General features: G+C 38.8%; 1 protein-coding gene and 1 long non-coding RNA gene across 5 annotated transcripts in view; one reads left to right on the plus strand and one right to left on the minus strand.

Annotated features, from left to right (window-relative positions):
• The window catches only part of GRM5 (glutamate metabotropic receptor 5), a 555,198-nt gene that overhangs the window by 312,535 nt on the left and 221,370 nt on the right, over window positions 1-21,293 (plus strand). The window lies entirely within an intron of this gene.
• The window catches only part of LOC114886584, a 259,298-nt gene that overhangs the window by 20,835 nt on the left and 217,170 nt on the right, over window positions 1-21,293 (minus strand). For all 3 annotated transcript variants that reach the window (XR_003791365.1, XR_003791364.1, XR_003791363.1), the window contains one exon: window positions 102-165. This is a non-coding gene — a long non-coding RNA (uncharacterized LOC114886584). The remainder of the gene's footprint in view (window positions 1-101; window positions 166-21,293) is intronic.

A 21,293-nucleotide genomic window follows, 5' to 3' on the forward strand; every position in this document is an offset into this window, starting at 1 on the left:
ATGGCTGTTGAAATAAAAATATCCATCAGTAAGTACCTAAAATCATCTTGTATATTCCCAGTGGTCTTCACACCACATTTTAGTAAACATTATTCACTCACCGTCTTAGAAATGCAGAGCACACAGGCTTCAGGAGACTTGGCTCATTTAGAATGTGCGGGAAACCTGTAAGGTAGGGGTAGGGTTGGTTATAGGCACTCTTTTTTCTGTACTTTTCTTCACTACTGCATTTTGTTCTTAGAGAAGCCAATTGCCTTCTCCAAAGCTTATTAATTCCCTTGAGCTTCTACAGAACCATGAACATTTGCAATAGTAAAATCTACTTGGGTTCCTGAGAAGCTTCTCTGCTATTATGTAACACAGACAAGCAGAGAAAACATCTGCAGTCCTTTGGGGTCAACTCCCAAAAATCTTAATATCTAACCATAAAAGCTTTGCCACTTCCAGCTTTTTAATTTTCACTTGTTAATGTGTCTGAAACTACCATAGTATATAGATGTCAGCATAGCTCATTTCTCTGAAGGGAGAAAAATCTCACAGTTAGAAATTTGCTGGGCTCTCCAGGTATGCCATGTATGACAACACCTAGCCTCCAAGGTGCTTAAATTGCAAACAGAGAGGACTGAGAGTCAGAAAATGTGGGGTCCAGCCCTCACAATATATGGAATCTCAGTTTCTACACATACACACACATACACACACACGTGTGTGTGTGTGTGTGTGTGTGTGTGTGTGTGTGTAATGGGAAAAAGTATTCCTCATCTCAAAGTGTATAATTTTATGAGGCTTTCCAGAACCTTCAGGAACAGATGGGAGACATATATATGTTTTCATTATTCAATGACAGACTTTTATTTACATCTATTATATTTAAGATATTGTTCTAGATGCTGGGGATGCACAGCTAAGAAGAATGTGGTTCCTGCTTTCAAAGAGCTTACAATATAATGAGGAAAATAATGTATAAATACCCAGAGAAATGACACACTATAATACAAAGTTTGCTTGATCCTATAGAAACTAAAAATTTTTCATCTGCCATTACATCTATTATTGCTAAATAGTTTTATTGGGCCATCCCTATGAAATCTATTTGGCAAGATCAGTAAATTGTACTAAAATTAAAATATTCAGGAAATTCAGAAACAAAAAAAAGAGAGAAAATGCACTTAAGTAATCACAGCTTTGAAAGGATTTTTTGACAAGGTTCCTAATCTAAGGCATCTCTGATGTCACCCAGTCCTAGCAAACTATCACCAGGACAGGCCTTCCAGGTTCTCTGGGGTGGAGTGAGTTCCATCTGCTTAGATACAGAGAGATGGTCGGGGACAGTCAAGGGGATAGAATGAGACTTTGTGTTCTGAGGCCAACAAAGTTTTGCATGGGGAGGAATACTTGTGACCCTTAATCGGAAATCCCTTCATCTTTCTCCATGGATTCTCTCCCATTCTGAATATTTTTCTCTTCAAATAATAATCTCTCAATAGCAGGAAAAGGAACTTTGGTGTCAGACATTTCTTTTTTTCTTTTTTTTTTTTGCGGTACGCGGGCCTCTCACTGTTGTGGCCTCTCCCGTTGCGGAGCAACAGGCTCCGGACGCAAAGGCTCAGCGGCCATGGCTCACGGGCACAGCCGCTCCGCGGCATGTGGGATCCTCCCGGACCGGGGCACGAACCCCTGTCCCCTGAATCGGCAGGTGGACTCTCAACCACTGCACCACCAGGGAAGCCCCAGACATTTCTTAAATGTATAACCCCGTTCTCTGAATTCATGTTTCCTCATCTGAAAAATAAGGTGATTGTATCTACTTTGACAGACTATTATAAAGATGAAACAAGGTAATACTGACAGAGTGCTTAGAACCCAGCATGGTACATAGTAGACATTCAGTAAATGTCAGTTCTTCCCCAGAGCCAGTGTTGGAGATTATATTGGATTTTGCAAATAGTGTGGATTTCTTTCTTTTTATATATTTGTAACACCTATTCATAACTGCACTCTACTTATTCTTATTGTACATATGGTCATTGGTTCATTCATTTGAAAAGTATTGATTGATGTGTGCATGGAATAGATTCTTGGGATTTAGAGATTAATGGAACAGAGCCCTGCCCTCAGCGAGCTTGCAGTCAAACAGAGACATACGTTTCAACAAGTGGTTTGACTACAACTCGGTAAGTGCTGTTATGGCAGTGTGTACAGTGTGTGGTAGAGCGCAGAGGAAGGAGTGCTCACATTTGGTGGCGGACGGGGATGTCTCAGAGAGTGAATGGATGAGTACTGATTGTGTCAGTCAGTGAAGGAAGAACTAGGATGCTATCCAAGAGAACCTGGACAAATCTTACTTTTGGTCTTATTTTTGTGAGATGTCTAACAACAGAGGCCTTGATTCAGTGGTCCTAGGTCAGTTTAGACTGAAGCTGGGACATAATGGGACATATCACCCCGTTCACAGTCTAGAAGATATACATGCTGGCAGCTGTTGGGGAAGTCAGCAAAGTCATACACACACACACACACACACACACACACACTTTATTTATTTACATTGAAGTATAGTTAATTTACAGTGTTGTGTTTGTTAATTTCAGGTGTACAGCAAAGTGATTCAGATATACATATACATATATATGTTCTTTTTCAGATTCTTTTCCATTATATGTGATTACAAGATATTGAATATAGCTCCCTGTGCTATACAGTAGGCCCTTGTTGTTTATCTATTTTATATACAGTAGTGTGTATATGTTAATCCCAAACTCCTAATATAAGCCCTTAAATTATCAAGGATGAACAAAAAGGAGGCTGTAATTATTTCAATAGAAAACTCGAGTAAATCTGACCTTGCTTAATACTGTTTGGCATTGATCATTCAGTTAATCTCAGTAAACTTAGGTCAGGTGGCTATTCCATGCCAGGCACTGAAGACAGAGCAGTGAACAGGACAGTTTCGTCACTGATGTCACTCCCAGTCTCAAGGGAAGATAAGAAGATAAAGAAAAATATTCCAGTGATGTTGGTGTAATTTGGTAAAGGACATTCAGTCTCATTTGTTAAATATTTGTCGAACGTTTGCACCATGATATAGGGCTACACAGAGTGATATGGCAGCACAGAGATACACCTAGCCTCAGCGGGGAGTTCGTAGAAGGCTTCCTGGGGAAGGTGACACCCAAGTTGTATCAAGAAGAATGACAGGTGATTTGCCATGCAGTGAGGCTCTTTCAAGCAGTAAAAGAAGACTGAGCAATGTCACAAGGCTATAAAACCACATAGTGCCTGTGAGGAATAGCAAGCAGTTCGTTCAGTCCAGCATTACTGGATCATCACATATAAGGCAGGTGATGAGGCTGGAGAAGTAGCATGAGTGAGGTAACGAAGAACCTTGTACATGTGGCTACGTGTGTCTGATAAAGGACTTTGTCAGCTTTCTGGAGCCATTTAAAAGATGGCAATTTTTCTGGATAACAGAAGTTTCTGTTTTCAGTAGTACACTGATGAAGAAACATTTTCTTTTTAATTTATAGTTACTATCTGGAAGTGTAATATTTATATCAATATGTTTGTTATCCATTCATTTACTCAATAAATATTTATTGGTTCCCTGCAATGCCCAATTACTGCGACAGCTTCTGAGAATAAAGCAGTGAGTAAAATACACGCAATCCTACCCTTCTGAGACATACTGTCTAGAGAGGAAGATAAATTCAAATAGATTACTATGAAATAACAATTATGAGACATACTGTGAAGAGGAAGTATGGGGTATTAGGAAGCCAGTAACTTTAGAGCCTAATGTGAGCAGAGTGCCAGGGAAGGTTTCCTGGGAAAAGGTCAGTTTGGTGGAGACCTGAAGAATGAATATGATTTCAGTAGGTGAAGACGGAGTGAAGGGGCAGAGAGGTGAATGAGTAGAGCACGGAGGATGTTTAGGGCAGTGAAACTATTCTGGTAAGATACTATAATGGTGGACACATGTCATTATACACTTGTCAAAACTCACAGAATATACAATACAAAGCCTGAAGTTTAATGTAAACTTTAGTGGACTTTAGTCAATAATAATGTATCAATACTGGTTCATCAATTGTAACAAATACACTACACTAATGCAATATGTTAATAATAAGGGAAACCAGGGGTGCAGGGAGGGGGATATATGGGAACTCTGTACCTTCTAATAAATTTTTCCATAAACCTGAAACGGCTCTAAAAAAAAGTCTATTAGTTGAAAAATATAAATAAATAATGGCATAGCCACAAAATTCTAGAAAGCCCAAACTAAACAATTTTGTCATACGGCAAACAATGGGAAATTTCTGGCTTTTTGCCCAGGGATCTCCCTTGTCTCAGCGCAGAGAGATTCATTGTGCCTGTTCCTCCCGGACAAATGTGAGAGATTTAGGAAGTAGAAGCAGCTGCACTGAGCGTTCTGCATGTTATGGCCTCTGAAAAATTCAAAAGCTACCATGAAGTGATTCCTCACACTTCTGGGTTTTCCTTCTCCTCAACACTTAGAGATGTGACCCAAAGACGGTCACAGCAAGGGCCCGAAGCAGGATGGAGCAGTGTCAAAAAGCTCGGCAGGTTCCCCAGGAAGCTGTAAGTGTTGCAGGTAGATGCTACGTCAGGCCATCAAGGCCCTCGTGGTAGTACCAACTCAAATGATCACAATTTTACGGGAGCGGCTTATTAATATCATTCTGCTATTCCATATCTCTCCCTGCCAAAAAAGGCCAAAACCAGAGAAAGGTATAAACTCGATGTCAAATACGGTTACAAGCTAAATGCACAGGTGCTAATTGTTAGCGATTCTCAGGCATGCCACATAATCTTGACTAAATGTGGACCAAGAGAATATTCAGTTATTTGATGTTTTCTTCTAATTGCTTTGCTAACTGATTCAGAAATGTGAATTGACCCAATACTCAGTGACAGGCCATGTGTTCAGCTTGTGATAATTAGGTATCACCAGTCACGCAGTCACACCTTACATCCCCAGTCTGTTTTCCTGGAAAGAAATTAGGAAGCAATGAGGTGTGTCTTCATAAAAGTGAACAGTCTTTCAAATTTGCATCTACTATTGTGAAGAACAAAAGTTGTATTTTCCTATGTCAACTTCTTTTCACATATTTGATAATCTTGGTACAATAGGACAGTCTCGTCTACATTAACCTCGAAAGCATAAAATTTTCATTACAGAGAGAGACTTCATAGGCACTCTGCATTCATTTCCAACAAACTGTCAGTGGCTGGATGTCAGTCACAAAGTGTTCAGTTACTTAGATGGCCCATGATAAAGCTGGGTATGTGCATGTGTAACAGTATGATTCTCGTTTGGAATAATCGCTAATATTTATCTTAAAAGTATAAGTATATATGATTAACGCCAATTACAATGAAAGATAATGCCACAGCTATGTTAAACTATGTTCTTATAGTTGCTGATTTGCACTAAACATGTTTTTCTGAGTTAGGAAGACAGCTCCCACTTTTGAACAGTTCCTAGTTCTATATTCTTCAGTTAATAAAATCAAGAAAATATGAAACAATGCGTTATTATGTTCAGATTCCCAAATGTTGCTGAGGTTGCTGTAATGATCAGAAAGGTCCGTGGACCTGTCTCAACCCCATGTTCACACCAAAAAAAGTTCAATTCCTAGAAAGAAGGCAAGTTAGTTGCTCTTTCCATGATAGAAATACTATTATAGCTAACAGTTGCTGAGTTCGCTTCTGTGTTGCAGGGCATGATGCTAAATGTCTTACATGTATTCTCTCATTTAACCTTCCACAATCCTATATTCAAGTTCTATTATTACCAAATTTATAGCTGAGGAGAAAAAGTTTCAAAAAGGTTAAATAATGTACTTAAGGTCAGGCAGGAAGTAAAATGGCAATGCCAGGATTTGAACCCACATATTAAAATGCTACATCATGGCTATCCTTATATTAACCACTGTGTATTTGTTCTGCCTTATGGAAAAACACATCTGAGGTTTCACAGACATTACTGAAAATTTGTCACTCTTGATAGGGACTGGTTCTGAGCCAAGAATGATTTTAAGCTCAACATGGAACATCCCACCACCAACCACACACACACACACACACACACACACACACACACACACACCCTAGTAATGACTGTCCTACAGAAACTGCATGAGCCTGAGTCCATAGAATGGTCTTCAGATAGGTCTTCAAAACAATTTTTCAGAGAGGTTAACCAGAAAGATGCTCTCCAACATTCTTTTTAACTTTTTCTAAAATGTTTTGACTTCATTTTGGATACACTGGATATGTCTCATTACAGAGAAAAGAATGCCCAGTGGTCTTTTATGGCAGCCAGTCTGGTTTTATTAACTAAAAATGGGAAAGGTCTGAGCAAGCAATAGGTCATGTTAGCTTCATATTGTCAAAAGGGAAGAGGGGGTCAGCGAATGTTCTAAAACAAATGTATCTTTTGTTCTTGCTCCCAGTCTGTAGCCCAGGCTGTCATGTCAGTAAGGTACCTCAGCTAGTTACCTCAGGGTCTGTTTCTCATTCCCTTTATCCTGGTGGACTGCAGGGAGGAAGCCTAGTGCTCTAAAAGGGGCTTTGTTGAGATCGTACCCTGTCTAGGACGGGTATCTGGTTATACCTGTGTTAAGTGTATTTCAAGCTAAAACTCTTTTGGCCAGGATTCGTGGGGTATGACTTTACAGCCTTCTTCACCCAGCTGATTGTGTGAGAGGCAGGGTCTAAGCAATTTTTTAAGGTGAATTTTTAAGGCTGTTGGGCAGATGTTCCCTCAGGTACCTTGTATGAGAGGCCTGGGAGTGGCCTCTTAGTAGGTCATCTACATTTTTGTTTGTTTGTTTATTTGTTGTTTGTGGGTTGTTTTGCGGTACGCGGGCCTCTCACTGCTGTGGCCTCTCCCGTTGTGGAGCACAGGCTCCGGACGCTCAGGCTCAGCGGCCGTGGCTCACAGGCCCAGCCGCTCCGCAGCATGTAGGATCTTCCCGGACCGGGGCACGAACCCATGTCCCCTGCATCAGCAGGCGGACTCTCTACCACTGCACCACCAGGGAAGCCCCAGGTCATCTACATTTAATGAAAGGATGCTCACCCTTCCCTTTACTTAATTGTCCGCTAGGGACAGCTAAGATTCTGATGAGGTCTGCACTCATTCGTCAATATAAAATACTCCCACTCAAACCTCTTTCCAGGGTAGTATCTTGAGTTCACTTCCACTCATTGGTTGTCAAAACAATATTCAAGAAAAAGGCTTAGATTTGGTACAGCAGAGCCATGCTACTCTTCCCACCTCCTGTGCATCTCTCCATAATTTTGTACATGGCATTCATTTATTCCACAAATATCAACTGGATACCTCCTGTACACCAGGGCCTGTTGTAGGCTCTAGGGATATAGCAGGGAATAAAACAGACTTGTATCTCTGTCTTCATACAGCTGATATCGTGGTAAGGAGAGACAAGCAATAAAGAGATAAGTAATGTGTATACTAGGTTAGATAGTAATAAGTACTAAGGAGAAAAATATAACAGGGAAGGGGCAGAGACTGATGGACAAAGGATGGTATGAGGCCATCTTAAACAGGATGGCCAGGCATGCTTTACTGCCTAGGGGCATTGGAATAACAACTAGAAGCAAATGACTAGTCAAATGTCACCTTCTGGGTGAGGTCTTTTCCAGAGTCTGTGAGTTACCCGAGAAAGGAGTCCTGTGCATGTTCAGTCATTACAGGACGTACACTGTGAGTTAGGTCTTTAGAGTAAAATGTCAAGCAGACCTTGTGCTCTCCGTCACATAAGAGCATGGAAAACAGTCATAAGTAAATAATTGCAATGCACTGAAATATGTAGAGATAGAGGCAAAAAAAAAAAAAAAAGCTAAATGGAAAACAGGAAGGTAGAGAAGCAAACTGGGCCCAGGGGAAATACGGATACAAGAAGGCTTTAGGAAAGAGGTGATATTTGAACAGAGGCTTAAAAGATAACACCCAATAATAACAACTAATCTTTTCCCTTCTGTCAGAGAAAATTTCAACAAAACATCTTTTCTCCTCTTTCTATTTCAAATTACCTAGGTAGTATATGAATACACTTCCACTGTCAAACTTCCAAACAGAAACACATAGAGTAAATGTGAAAGCTACACACCACTCTTCCAGTTCCACTGGCTTTAAAGCCTGGACCTAACCACTTTGTTATGCTGAAAATGGAGGGAGGAGTAGGTAAAAGAAGCCCTTTTATTTACTCAAAAATATGTATTGAAGGCTTACTGCATAGTAAGTACTGTGCTGGGTAATTGAATACCAGTCTTAAGACAACGTGACCCTTGCCCTCAAAATGGTTATGCTTTAGTGATTCCAGACAAAGGGAACCACATGTACAGGCATTGACTTAGGAAGAAATATGGCACCCTCAAGTGGTTTGATAAAACCAGAGAGTAGAATACATCTCAGAGAGAGTTTTAGGGATTAAGTCTTGAAAGATACCCAGGGACTAGGTTATAAATCTGGAAAGAAGATAGCCAAGGTCTAGGTTATAAAGGATCTTGTATGGTATCTAAGGCATTTGGATTTTAAAAATACTTTCTGTGAGGAGCCTTTAGAAATTATAAGTAAAAGAGTGATACTATTGCATGTTCATTGTTCTTTTGCCTAAATAAAAGCCTTCTCAATATTTTGATAAATTTCCTTATAATCTTCCTAATACTTTAATAGATTTTATTTTAATTAGTAACATATAATTATCCTTCCAACTATAAATAGTTATTATAGAAATTATGGAAAAACACAGAGAAGTATTGGGCAGAACACAAAATACATCTGTAATTCAACCACACAGACAAAAATGCTAACACATGATGTATTTCCTTCAAACATACGTTTTCCTAAATGTTTACATACGTTTTTCTATGTGTCGTATGAACTTACTACTGTACTATGGACGTTTTCTCACATCTTTAAATAGTCTTCAAACACACAATTTAATGACTACAGCAGTGCTCCCCGACCACTTTTTTGGCACCAGGGACCGGTTTCGTGGGAGACAATTTTTCCACATAAGTGGGGGCAGGAATGTTTCAGGTGGTAATGCGAGCAATGAGGAGCGATGGGGAGCCACGGGGAGCCATGGGGAGGGGCAGATGAAGCTTCACTTGCTCACCCGCCGCTCGCCTCCTGCTGTGCAGCCCCGTTCCTGTGTGGACTGCTACCGGTCTGCGGCCCAGGGGTTGGGGACCCTTGGACTAGAGAATCATATTCTGTTGTATGGAAAGATCTATTTTATTTACTTGGAAATAATTTAGGGTGGAGTTTAAAAACATGGGCTGAGGAGTCAAACAGAAGTTAGCTTGAGCCCTTGCCCTGAACTTGCCCACTGGACGTCTCAAGGAACTCAATTTCTATAAACCTCCATTTCCTCATCAATAAAATGGGGATCACAAAGGGATCTAGTTTATAGTCTTCTTATGAAGATTGAATAAATTGTGGAAAAATGTTTCAAAGCATAGTGACTGGAGATAGTAAACATTCAATAAATACATGTTAACTACTATCATGGTTAACAATATCAACAAATGTAATTATTATATGTAATAAAATAGTAACAACCGTTTTCCTGATGTTTCGATAAAGCAATCTTAACATACACAAAGACTAACAGATGTTCTTTATTAGTATATAAAAATACTCAGTAGCCATTAATATTGGCTTTCTGTGATAAAGAGAGCTGACTCCTATGTAAGTGGCTTAGTCTATGGTACAGAAGGCCGTTTTTGTACTGAGCTCTCTTTCTCTAAAGAAAGGAAGCAGTTGCATTGTGTAGCTTTGCTAGTAAGGCACAGACCCACGTGATGATTTACTACTTTTCTAAATAGGAAACATACAAGCAACTGGACGGGCTTAGTTTTCATAATTAGTCTAAGTCACTCCAAGTTAGACTAACCTGAACAAAGAGTCTAGGGAATCTACCTCTGGCCTCAGCCACTCAGGATTTGGGCTGGTGCTGGCCCAAGTTGCCCATGACTTTCCAAATCAAACTCTCCTCCTTACCAACAATTCTAATCCTTTTTGCCCTGGTGTTCCTTCTTAGAGCAATGCTCTGCTGGCAGAGACATACATCTTTTCATGACTATTTTTGTAAGAAGCTTTTAGAGTAACAGAAAATCACAGACTTCTAAAGCTTGGAAGGGATTTTAATGTGCATCTAATTCAGTGCTTCCTAAATGTGGCTGTGAATCATTATGATCTAGGGCTATGATCAAAACAGAAATTCTCAGACCCAATCCCAGAGAGCCTAATTCTGTATTTTTAATATGCTCCATGGGTTATTCTTATATACAGCCAGGTTTAGAAAACACTGATTTGATCCATCTTCCCACCTAAAATAGAGCTGTAAGCTAATTCAGGAATGGTATCTTTCCTCCATTATGTCCCTGATCCCTAATACCACATACCCAATGCAGAAATCCAGACTTGGCACCTAAAAAATACCAGTTAAAATGAATATGAAACCACAGCATATCCTCAGAATTACTTATTTGTTTATTGTGTTTACTCATCCTTGTTTCAGAAAGGATTTAAGGCAGCTTACAAATATTCATATAAAATCTCTCTCCATTCTGAATCAAGAAAGGATTCAATTGTAGAAAAATCCAGGAGGGATCAGCAGCTCTGTCTGCTTCCTAGATAAATTCTAATTCTCAATTCGTAACATTTACCTTTCTGAGAATTGTATACATATTTTTTCTTTCATGAAAAGTGTCATCATGGTGAGGTATTATGACATAGTTGAAAACTCATGTGTCATGCAGTCAGATAAACCTACATTCACATCTTCCTCTGTGCACCATGCCTAGCCCATGGTAGCTCTGAAATACATTTAACTGTTCTTCACTACTGTTTCTTCAAACATAAGATTTAACTCAAATCATTTTTATCTCACAAATATTTATTGAGCATCTAGTACGTGAGGTACTATATTAAGCACCTGGGGGACAAAACAGACAACGACCAGTACCCTCATGATGCTTTTATTCTACAAGATATAATTATGCCTATTTCAGAGAATTATTATGAGGCTGAAATGTACATAAAGGTTTTGTATATTCACAAGCATTCCATTAATGTTAATCCTCTTCCCCACCTTTGATTCCCTTCCAGTGATACACACACCTCAAAATACCACTGAGAAGAGAATTCTCCCTAATAATCCCTTTTCCAAAAAACTTCTAATTCTGAAGAAAAATCAGACAGAGGCTGGAGTCCAAAAAAAAAGTCCCTTGACCTGTATATGGGCCCTTTCTTCCATGCAGAACTAGTGGAGTTTACAGCCACGTTTGGAATTTTTCAACTTGACCAGTGCCAGGGGAAGAGCAAGCAAGTAGTCACATCTTTACAGAGTTCTAAATGCAGCTGCACTATAGATGCATTCAGTATACATCAACAGAAAACACGCATCCAGACTCATTCTCGTGCTCATGAAGCTCCATTTCACAAGATAATTTATGAAGTGACCGCAGATGCACTTGCAAGCAGCAGAGGCAAACTGATTACCATCGAGATAATGATCAAGCTGCAACTATTGGTACATCTCAAAGACGGGAACATAGTGATTTGTAAAACTGCCTGGCTCTTCAATGTTATATGGCCATACCTGTGAGTTATATGACATGCTCTAGATTTCTGTCACTGTTTCCCAGAATGTCTCCAACAAAATAACTTTCTTCCATTTTCACCCTGAATGAATACAATGCTTCTAAAGTCAGTGATGTTTACGTCACATTTTGAAGCTGACTTGCTAGCTGACACTCCCACTCCAGCACCTCCATGCATGCCTAACATTAGGCATGCCTTTCCTACTCTTTGAGAAATCTTCGTACCCCTCCCCTCCTACCCACCACTGTTCTAATTGTCCCCAAAGCCTAGTTCATGGCCTACATCCTTTAGAAAACCTTCCACAGCCCCCTGCAACCCATGATAGCTCCTTCACCTTCTAAATGTCTCCAAAATTTATGCTCTGTGCTACTCCTTCACTAGTTAACTGGAGCTATAAAACAAAACCCTTAGATCTATATCAAATTAGGAACCATGACTGAAAGAGGTAAAAACTAAACTCCGTGTTCTTTGCACAAAAAAATGCACCTATTTGAAATCTAAAAAAAAAATCTTTGATAAGTTAATTATAGCCCTTAAGATTCATAAATCTTAAAATTTCACAGTGTCAATCTTGTTCTTATATTGTCTTTGAAAATGTACTGTTTTCAACGGAAAGAAAAAAATACTGTTTGTTAAAGTTTTATGGAGAACCATCAACAATTTTGGGGATTTTTAGAAATAATTGGGAGTGTTTGTCTCCTATAGCATTTTAAACATTTAGGCCCCCAAATCAATTAAAGTCTCCAAAGATGGCCCTGAGTGCCTGAGCCAAGTTTCACACGCCTGCAGAGACGAAGCTGCATACTTCCTACTGGAGAAAAAAACAGCTTCTCTCCCTTCCGTGGAACATATACAGCATCACATTCATGACTCTGACACTGGAAGCTTTGGTACACAGCAAAACGTGTCTGTACCCCAGGATAGAAAAAGAAGATAGGTAAAGATTCTCTAGATGACCACACCACCTCTGTTCTGTCACTATGTAGCACATGTCATGGTAAGATCTGTTTCTGTATGTGCCTTTCCTAATAAAAATTTTAAAAGCCATCATTACCTGAGCACTTATTATGTGACAGACACTGTGCTCGAGCTTTATAATTATCAACCTCTTTCATCTTCACAGCAACCTTAAGGGGTAGATACAATTATTATCCCATGACATGGGATATGGCATGACAAAAATAGATGCTTGGAGAGAAAGGATCAGGTTATTTACTCAAAGGTCTTACTCTTAATTGCTGCACTAGACTGTAATAAGCCATGAATTCCCTTGGGAAAGAGGACATTTTTATTAATACTTATTTAGAGCTCAGCTGGCTAACAGCAAGTGGCTCTTAATACATGCTTAGTAAATATTTGTTATTTTGAGTAAATGTTCAAAGTGAATTAGAGGCACAGTGTGGCACTATGCTTTCTGGAATGCAATTGCAAACTCTGAGTGTTCCCAAATTTTGCTACCATCTGCTAAGATCTGCCCAAATCTAGGAGGCAATGGAAGGCAGGCATTTCTTTTTCTACACTAGGGACCTTTCTATATCCAAAAATGAACCTAGATGAATAGCAAAGGCACCAAACAGGAAAAACAATGTATAACTGTCAAGTTTTTACAAACAGAAAGATAACAACGTTTGGCTTTTGCATTGGTCTTCATATTACTTACGGCATGCTCACAGATAAAATTGCATCTTATTCTAATGCCGTTACTGAGATGGTGGCAAAGCAAGTTATTACTTTCACCTTATAATTTAGTGAGATTGCCCTGTCCAACCATCAATGATATGGCTAAAGTCTTCTAACTCCTCGTCTATTTTTTCCTTATGGATTTATTGACATCAAACTATGAATAGGATTCATTCTAAGACCATTCTAAGATCTCGGATCACTAAGTAACCTCTGTTATCATTTAAGATGCCTATCTTACTCCCATGCAAGTAAGACATTAAATCACAACTCTGGTTCTACTCTTGCAGCCTTCATTTTCCCAGAGAAGCTCCAGGCTGTCTACACACTCAATGCCAGATGAAATGAATAAAACTCCAATGAGACCACTGAAAGATACTTCGAATGATGCATCATTCCTCTACCAAACAATAACAAAAACCCTAGAGACTGCAGAGAATGTTGACTCTAGTGAGTTCCCTACAAGCTATAGAGCATCTCTACTTCCTGTATATACATGGGATGGGGAAGGGGAAGGGGAGGGGCTTCAGAAATGGTGACTCAAATATTTCAACCAAAGTAATGGACCTCAGAGCAGGCATACAATATGTCAGTTGTTTATAATTTATTACTAAATCTCAGTACCTTCTTGAAGAAGCCAAGTTACATTTTGTTATTTATAGCGTTATTTATACAGGATAAGAGAAAAGGAATTTAGGCTTTCAAGGGATGCTCTCCTCTCCTCCAGTAATTACTTCTGTACTTTCTGTCACAATGCTTTATATACTCATCCATCAAACATTTACAGAGCAAAAATTGTGTACTATCATGGATTCTTGAATGCAAAATAATCCTTGCCCTCAGGAAGTGACAATCTTGTGGGAAGGGAGGGTGACAAGCAAACGTGTACATCACCATTGTTAGAGTTGGCATGTTGTAGTGGAATCTCTACCCCTCAGCTCTGTCATTGACTAGTTGTGTAATTTTTTGAAAAGTCTCTAAACTTCGCTTTTGTTGGCGGTACTCGGGCCTCTCACTGTTGGGGCCCCTCCCGTTGTGGAGCACAGGCTCCGGACGCGCAGGCTCAGCGGCCATGGCTCACGGGCCCAGCTGCTCTGCGGCATGTGGGATCCTCCCGGACCAGGGCATGAACCCGTGTCCCCTGCATCGGCAGGCGGACTCTCAAACACTGCGCCACCAGGGAAGCCCTAGACTTCGCTTCTTCATTCTTTGAAATATCAATAATATGAATCAGGAGAGTCAGCATTTTTGTAATGCCTGCTATTTTCCAGACACTGCTCTAAATGTTTTAATGTATTATTGAATTTAATCCTTTCACTAGTCCTAATCAAAAGTTACTATTATTAGTTCTATTTTATAGATGAGGAAACTGAGAGATTAAATAACTTGGCCATGGTCTAACAAGTGGTAGGTCCAGGTTGTGAACCCAAGCAATCAGAATCCAAAGCCTCTGTACTAGAGGACTGCACGCCAACATGAGGACCCTGGGAACTAAAAGGCAAAGGTTTCTAAGCCCAGAAGCTTCCACTGCTGTTAAAAACATATTCCTTTATCGGGAACACCCCTTCCATTTGTCACTCAGATTCACAGTTGCCTCTTCTCCGCCCCACCCAATGCCCTGAAAGCTGAAACACACGACTGCATCATGGGCTTTTTCGCCTTCTGCTGCAGAAGGATTCAGCCAGTGGGGGGACCAGCAAGAAGTTGGAGGAAAGAAGGAGAAAGAAATTAGGTTGTTTGAGCCTCTGGTGGACTCTCTTTCTGTGAAGTTATTTTGAACTGGCTACATACTTTCCCAATATCTCCTGCCAGGGGCCCTCTTTACTCAGACCTCTCAATCCCTGGGTCTCTGTAAGGTCACAACTCCCTCCCCTCACTCCTTTGCTTTAGAGCTGGTAACTAGGCTCCACTATTACTAGGATCTGGGTATTGCAGTGTCCCTAATGAATTCACCACACCCTGCTTATACCTTCATAAAGAGCACCTTTATTAATCTTCCTCAAACTTTCCTAATTATCCAAATCTGAGTGTCCCATCTGTTCCCTTCTCAGATGCAGACAAATACACTGGGTTTATAAGGCACTAAATGATCAGCATCTCTTGCTCCAGCTCACCCTTAACAGTGTAATTTTTCTATCTCAATTTTCAGTGCTCCTGTAACATGGGCCTTTTCAAATCCTCAAACTTGCCTGGGCCTTCTTTTTGCAGGGACTTTGCATACCCTGCTCCCTCTACATGGAATGCCCCCTTTTTAATACTACCCCCTCTCCTCCCCCAACCCACCACCACACACACTCATACCTAATTACATAAGCCTACCTGTTACATAGAATTTCTTTTTTTCCCCACGAATTGTGGTTAAGAAGTGTCATATCCTTTTTAAAAAATTTTATTTTGTATTGGAGTATAGTTGGTTAACAATGTTGTGTTAGTTTCAGGGGTACAGCAGAGTGATTCAGTTATACATATACATGTATCTATTCTTTTTCAAGTTCTTTTCCCATTTACGTTATTACAGAATTTTGAGCAGAGTTCCCTGTGCTATACAGTAGGTCTTTGTTGGTTATCCATTTAAAATATAGCAGTGTGTACATGTCAATCCCACACTCCCTGTCTATCCTCCCCCCGCCACCCTTCCCCCTGGTGACCATAAGTTCATTCTCTAAGTCTGTGAGTCTGTTTCTGTTTTGTAAATAAGTTCATTTGTATCATTTTTTTAGATTCTGCACATAAGTGATATATGATATTTGTCTTTCTCTGTCTGACTTCCTTCACTTAGTTTGATAATCTCCAGGTCCATCCATGTTGCTGCAAATGACATTATTTCCTTCTTTTTAACAGCTGAGTGATATTCCATTGTATATACGTACCACATCTTCTTTATCCATTCATCTGTCGATGGACATTTAGGTTGCTTCCATGTCTTGGCTATTATAAACAGCACTGCAATGAACACTGGGGTGCATGTATCCTTTTGAAGCATGTTTTTTTCTCCAGGTGTATGCCCAGGAGTGGGATTGCTGGATCACATGGTAGTTCTATTTTTAGTTTTTTAAGGAACCTCCATACTGTTCTCCATAGTGGCTGTACCAATTTACATTCCTACCAACAGGGCAAGAGGCTTCCCTTTTCTGCACACCCTCTTCAGCATTTATTGTTTGTAAACTCTTTGATGATAGTCATTCTGACTGGTGTGAAGTGATATCTCATTGTAGTTTTGATTTGCATTTATCTAATAATTAGTGATGTTGAGCATCTTTTCATGTGTCTCTTGGTCAGCTGTATATCTTCTTTCTAGAAATGTCTATTTAGGTCTTCTGCCCATTTTTTGATTGTTTTTTTTTTTTTAATATTGAGCTGCATGAGCTGTTTGTAAATTTTGGAGATTAATCCCTTGTCAGTGGCATCGTTTGCAAATATTTTCTCCCATTCTGTGGGTTGTCTTTTTGTTTTGTTTATGGTTCCCTCGGCTGTGAGAAAGCTTTTGAGTTTAATTAGGTCCCATTTGTTTATTTTTGTTTTTATTTCCATTATTCTAGGAGACAGATCGAAAAATATATTGCTGTGATTTATGACAAAGAGTGTTCTCCCTACGTTTTCCTTTAAGAGTTTTATAGTATCCAGTCTTACATTTAGGTCTTTAATCCATTTTAAGTTTGTTTTTGTGTAGAGTGTTAAAGAATCTTCTAATTACATTTTTTTACAGTTATCCCAACACCATTTATTGAAGAGACTGTCTTTTCTCCATTGTTTAGTCTTGGCTGCTTTGTCATAGATTAACTGACCATAGGTGTGTGGGTTTATTTCTGGGCTTTCTATCCTGTTCCATTGATCTACATTTCTGTTTTTGTGTTGATACCATACTGTTTTGATAACTGTAGCTTTGCAGTATAGTCTGAAGTCAGGGAGCCTGATTCCTCCAGCTCCGTTTTTTTCTCAAGATTGCTTTGGCTGTTCCAGGTGTTTTGTGTCTCCATAAAAATTTAAAATTTTTTTGTTTTGGTTCTGTGAAAAATTCCATTGGTAACTTCATAGGGAGTTATGAAGGAGTTATGAGTTATGCACTGAATCTGTAGATTGCCTTGGGTAGTAGAGTCATTTTGACAATATTGATTCTTTCAATCCAAAAACATAGTATATCTCTCAATCTGCTTATGTCATCTTTGATTTCTTTCATCAGTATCTTATAGTTTTCTGAGTACAGATCTTTTGCCTCCTTAGGTAGGTTTATTCCTAGGTATTTTATTCTTTTTGATACAATGGTAAATGGGATTGTTTCCATAATTTCTCTGATCTTTCCATGTTAGTGTATAGGAATGCAAGCAATTTCTGTGTATTAATTTTGTATCCTGCAACTTTACCAAATTCATTGATGAGCGCTATTAGTTTTCTGGTAGCATCTTTAAGATTTTCTATGTATAGTATCATGTCATCTGCAAAAAGTGACAGTTTTACTTCTTCTATTCCAATTTGAATTCCTTTTATTTCTTTTCTTCTCTGATTGCCAAAGCTAGGAATTCCAAACTATGTTGAATAAAATTGGTGAAAGTACACATCCTGATCATGTTCCTAATCTGACAGGATCTTCAGCTTTTCCCCATTGAATGTGATGCTAGCTGTAGCTTGTCATATATGTCCTTAATTTTGTTGAGGTATGTTCCCTCTATGCCCACTTTCTGGAGAGTTTTTATCATAAATAGGTGTTGGATTTTTTCAAAAGATTTTTCTGCATTTATTGAGATGATCATATAGTTTTTATTCTTCAATTTGTTGATGTGGTGTATCACACTGATTGATTTGTGGATATTGAAAAATCCTTCTATCCCTGGGATAAATCCCACTTGATCATGGTATATGATCATTTTAATGTATTGTTGGATTTGGTTTGCTAGCATTTTATTGAGTATTTTTGTGTCTATGTTCATCAGTGATATTGGTCTGTAATTTTTTGTGTGTGGTATCTTTGTCTGGTTTTTGTATCAGGATGATGGTGGCCTCGTAGAAGAGATTGGGAGTGTTCCTTCCTTTGCAACTTTTTGGAATAGTTTCACAAGGATAGGTGTTAACTCTTCTCTAAATGTTTGATAGAATGCCTATGAAGCCATCTGGTCCTGGACTTTTGTTTGTTGGAAGATTTTAAATCACAGTTTCAATTTCAGTACTTTGTGATTGGCCTGTTCATATATTCTTTGTGATTGGCCTGTTCTATATTCTATTTCTTCCTCGTTCAGTCTTGGAAGGTGGTACCTTTCTAAGAATTTGTCCAATTTTTCTAGTTTGTCCATTTTATTGGCATATAGTTGCTTGTAGTAGTCTCTTATGATCCTTTGTATTTCTGTGGTGTCATTTGTAACTTCTCTTTTATTTCTAGTTTAACTGATTTGAGCCCTCTCCCTTTTTTTCTTGATGAGTTTGCCTAAATGTTTATCAATTCTGTTTATCTTTTCAAAGAACCTGCTTTTAGTGTCATTGATATTTTCTATTGTTTTCTTCATCTCTATTTTATTTATTTCTGCTCTGATCTTATGATTTCTTTCCTTCTACTAACTTTGGGTTTTGTTTGTTCTTCTTTCTCTAGTTGCTTTAGGTATAAGGTTAGGTTGTTTCATTTGAGATTTTTCTTGTTTCCTGAGGTAAGACTGTATTGCTATAAATTTCCCTTTTAGAACTGCTTTTGCTGAATCCCACAGGTTTTGAATTGTTGTGCTTTCATTTTCATTTGTCTCTAGGTATTTTTTGATTTCCTCTTTGATTTCTTCAGTGATCCATTGGTTGTTTAGTAGCATACTGTTTAGCCACCACGTGTTTGTTTGTGTTTTTTACATTTTTTTTCTTGTAGTTGATTTCTAATCTCATAGTGTTGTGGTCGGAAAAGATGATTGATATGCTTTCAATTCTCTTAAATTTACTGAGGCTTGCTTTGTGGCCCAGCATATGATCAATCCTGGAGAATGTTCCATGTGCACATGAGAAGAATGTGTATTCTACTGCTCTGGGATGGAATGCTCTATAAATATCAATTAAGTTCATCTTATCTAATGTGCCATTTAAAGCCTTTGTTTCCTTATTAATTTTCTGTCTGGATAATCTGTCCCTTGATAAAAGTGGGGTGTTAGAGTCCCTCACTATTATTGTGTTACTGTCTATTTCTCCTTTTATGGCTGTTAGCATTTGCCTTATACACTGAGGTGCTCCTGTGTTGGGTGCATATATATTCACAATTGTTATATCTTCTTGGTTTGATCCCTTGATCATTATTAGTGTCTTTCTTTGTCTCTTGTAACAGTCTTTATTTTAAGTCTATTTTTTTTTCTGATATGAGTATTGCTACTCTAGCTTTCTTTTGATTTCCATTTGCATCAAATATCTTTTTTCATCCCCTCACTTTCAGTCTGTATACTTCCCTAGATCTGTAATGGGTCTCCTGTAGACAGCATATAGAGAGGTCTTGTTTTTGTATCCATTCAGCTTGTCTATGTCTTTTGGTTGCAGCATTTAACCCATTTATGTTTAAGGTAATTATCAGTAAGTATATTCTTACTGCCATATTGTTAATTGTTTTGGATTTGTTTTTGTAGGTCTTTTTTCTTCCCTTCCTCTTTTGTTCTCTTGTTATTTGATGACTAACAGTGTTGTGTTTGGATTGCATTTTCTTTTTTGTGTGTGTATCTATTGTAGATTTTTGGTTTGCTATTACCATGAGGTTTTGATAAAGCAGTCTATACATAAACAAGATTATTTTAAGTGGCTGGTGTTTTAATTTCAAGTGCATTTCCAATATCCTGCATTTGTACTCTCCTCTTCTCACAGTTGCTGGGTTTGATATCATATTTGTGTATGGATGATTTCCTACCTTTACTGTATATTTGACTTTACCAGTGAGCTTTTCCATTTTTAATTTTCTTGTTTCTAGTTGTGGCCTGTTCTTTTCCACCTAGAGAAGTTCCTCTAGCATTTGGTGCAAAGTTGGTCTGGTGGTGCTGGATTCTCTTAGCTTTTGCTTGTCTATAAAGCTTTTGATCTGTCGAATCTGAACGAGAGCCTTGCTGGGCAGAGTGTTCTTGGTTGTAGGCTCTTCCCTTTCATCACTTTAAATATATCATGCCACTCCCTTCTGGCCTGGAGAATTTCTGCTGAGAAATCAGCTGATAACCTTATAGGAATTCCATTGTATGTTATTTGTTGCTTTTCTCTTGTTGCTTTTAATACCTTTTCTTTGTCTTTAATTTTTGTCAGTTTTATTACTATGTGTCTCGGCATGTTCCTCCTTGGGTTCATCCTGTATAGGACTCTGCACTTCCTGGACTTGGCTGACTGTTTCCTTTCCCATGTTAGGGAAGTTTTCCGCTATTATCTCTCTCAGGTCCTTTCTCTCTCTCTTCCTCTTGCACCACTATAATGTGAATGTTGGTGTGTTTAATGTTGTCCCAGAGGTCTCTTAGGCTGTCATCATTTCATTCTTTTTACTTTATTCTGTTCCATGGTAGTTATTCCCACCATTCTTCCAGATCATTTATCCCTTTTACTGCCTCAGTTATTCTGGTATTGATTCCTTCTAGTGTATTTTTTATTTCAATTATTGTATTGTTAATCTCTGTTTGTCCTTTAGTTCTTCTAGGTCTTTGTAAAACATTTCTTGTATCTTCTCAATCTGTGCCTCCATTCTTTGTCTGAGATATTGGATCATCTTTACTATCATTACTCTGAATACTGTTCCGTGTAGTTTGCCTATCTCCACTTCACTTAGTTGTTCTTCTGGGGTTTTATCTTGTTCCCTCGTCTAGGACATATTCCTCTGCCATTTCATTTTGTCTGATTTTCTGAGATTTTGGTTTCCATTCCATAAGCTGCAGGGTTGTAGTTCTTCTTGCTTCTGCTATCTGCCCCCTAGTGGATGAGACTATCTAAGTGGCTTATGCAGGCTTCCTGGTGGAAGGGACTGGTTCCT

This window comes from Monodon monoceros, unplaced genomic scaffold (assembly GCF_005190385.1).
Source record: "Monodon monoceros isolate NGI ecotype Baffin Bay Population unplaced genomic scaffold, NGI_Narwhal_1 Super_Scaffold_7, whole genome shotgun sequence".
Classification (NCBI taxonomy): Eukaryota; Metazoa; Chordata; class Mammalia; order Artiodactyla; family Monodontidae; genus Monodon; species Monodon monoceros.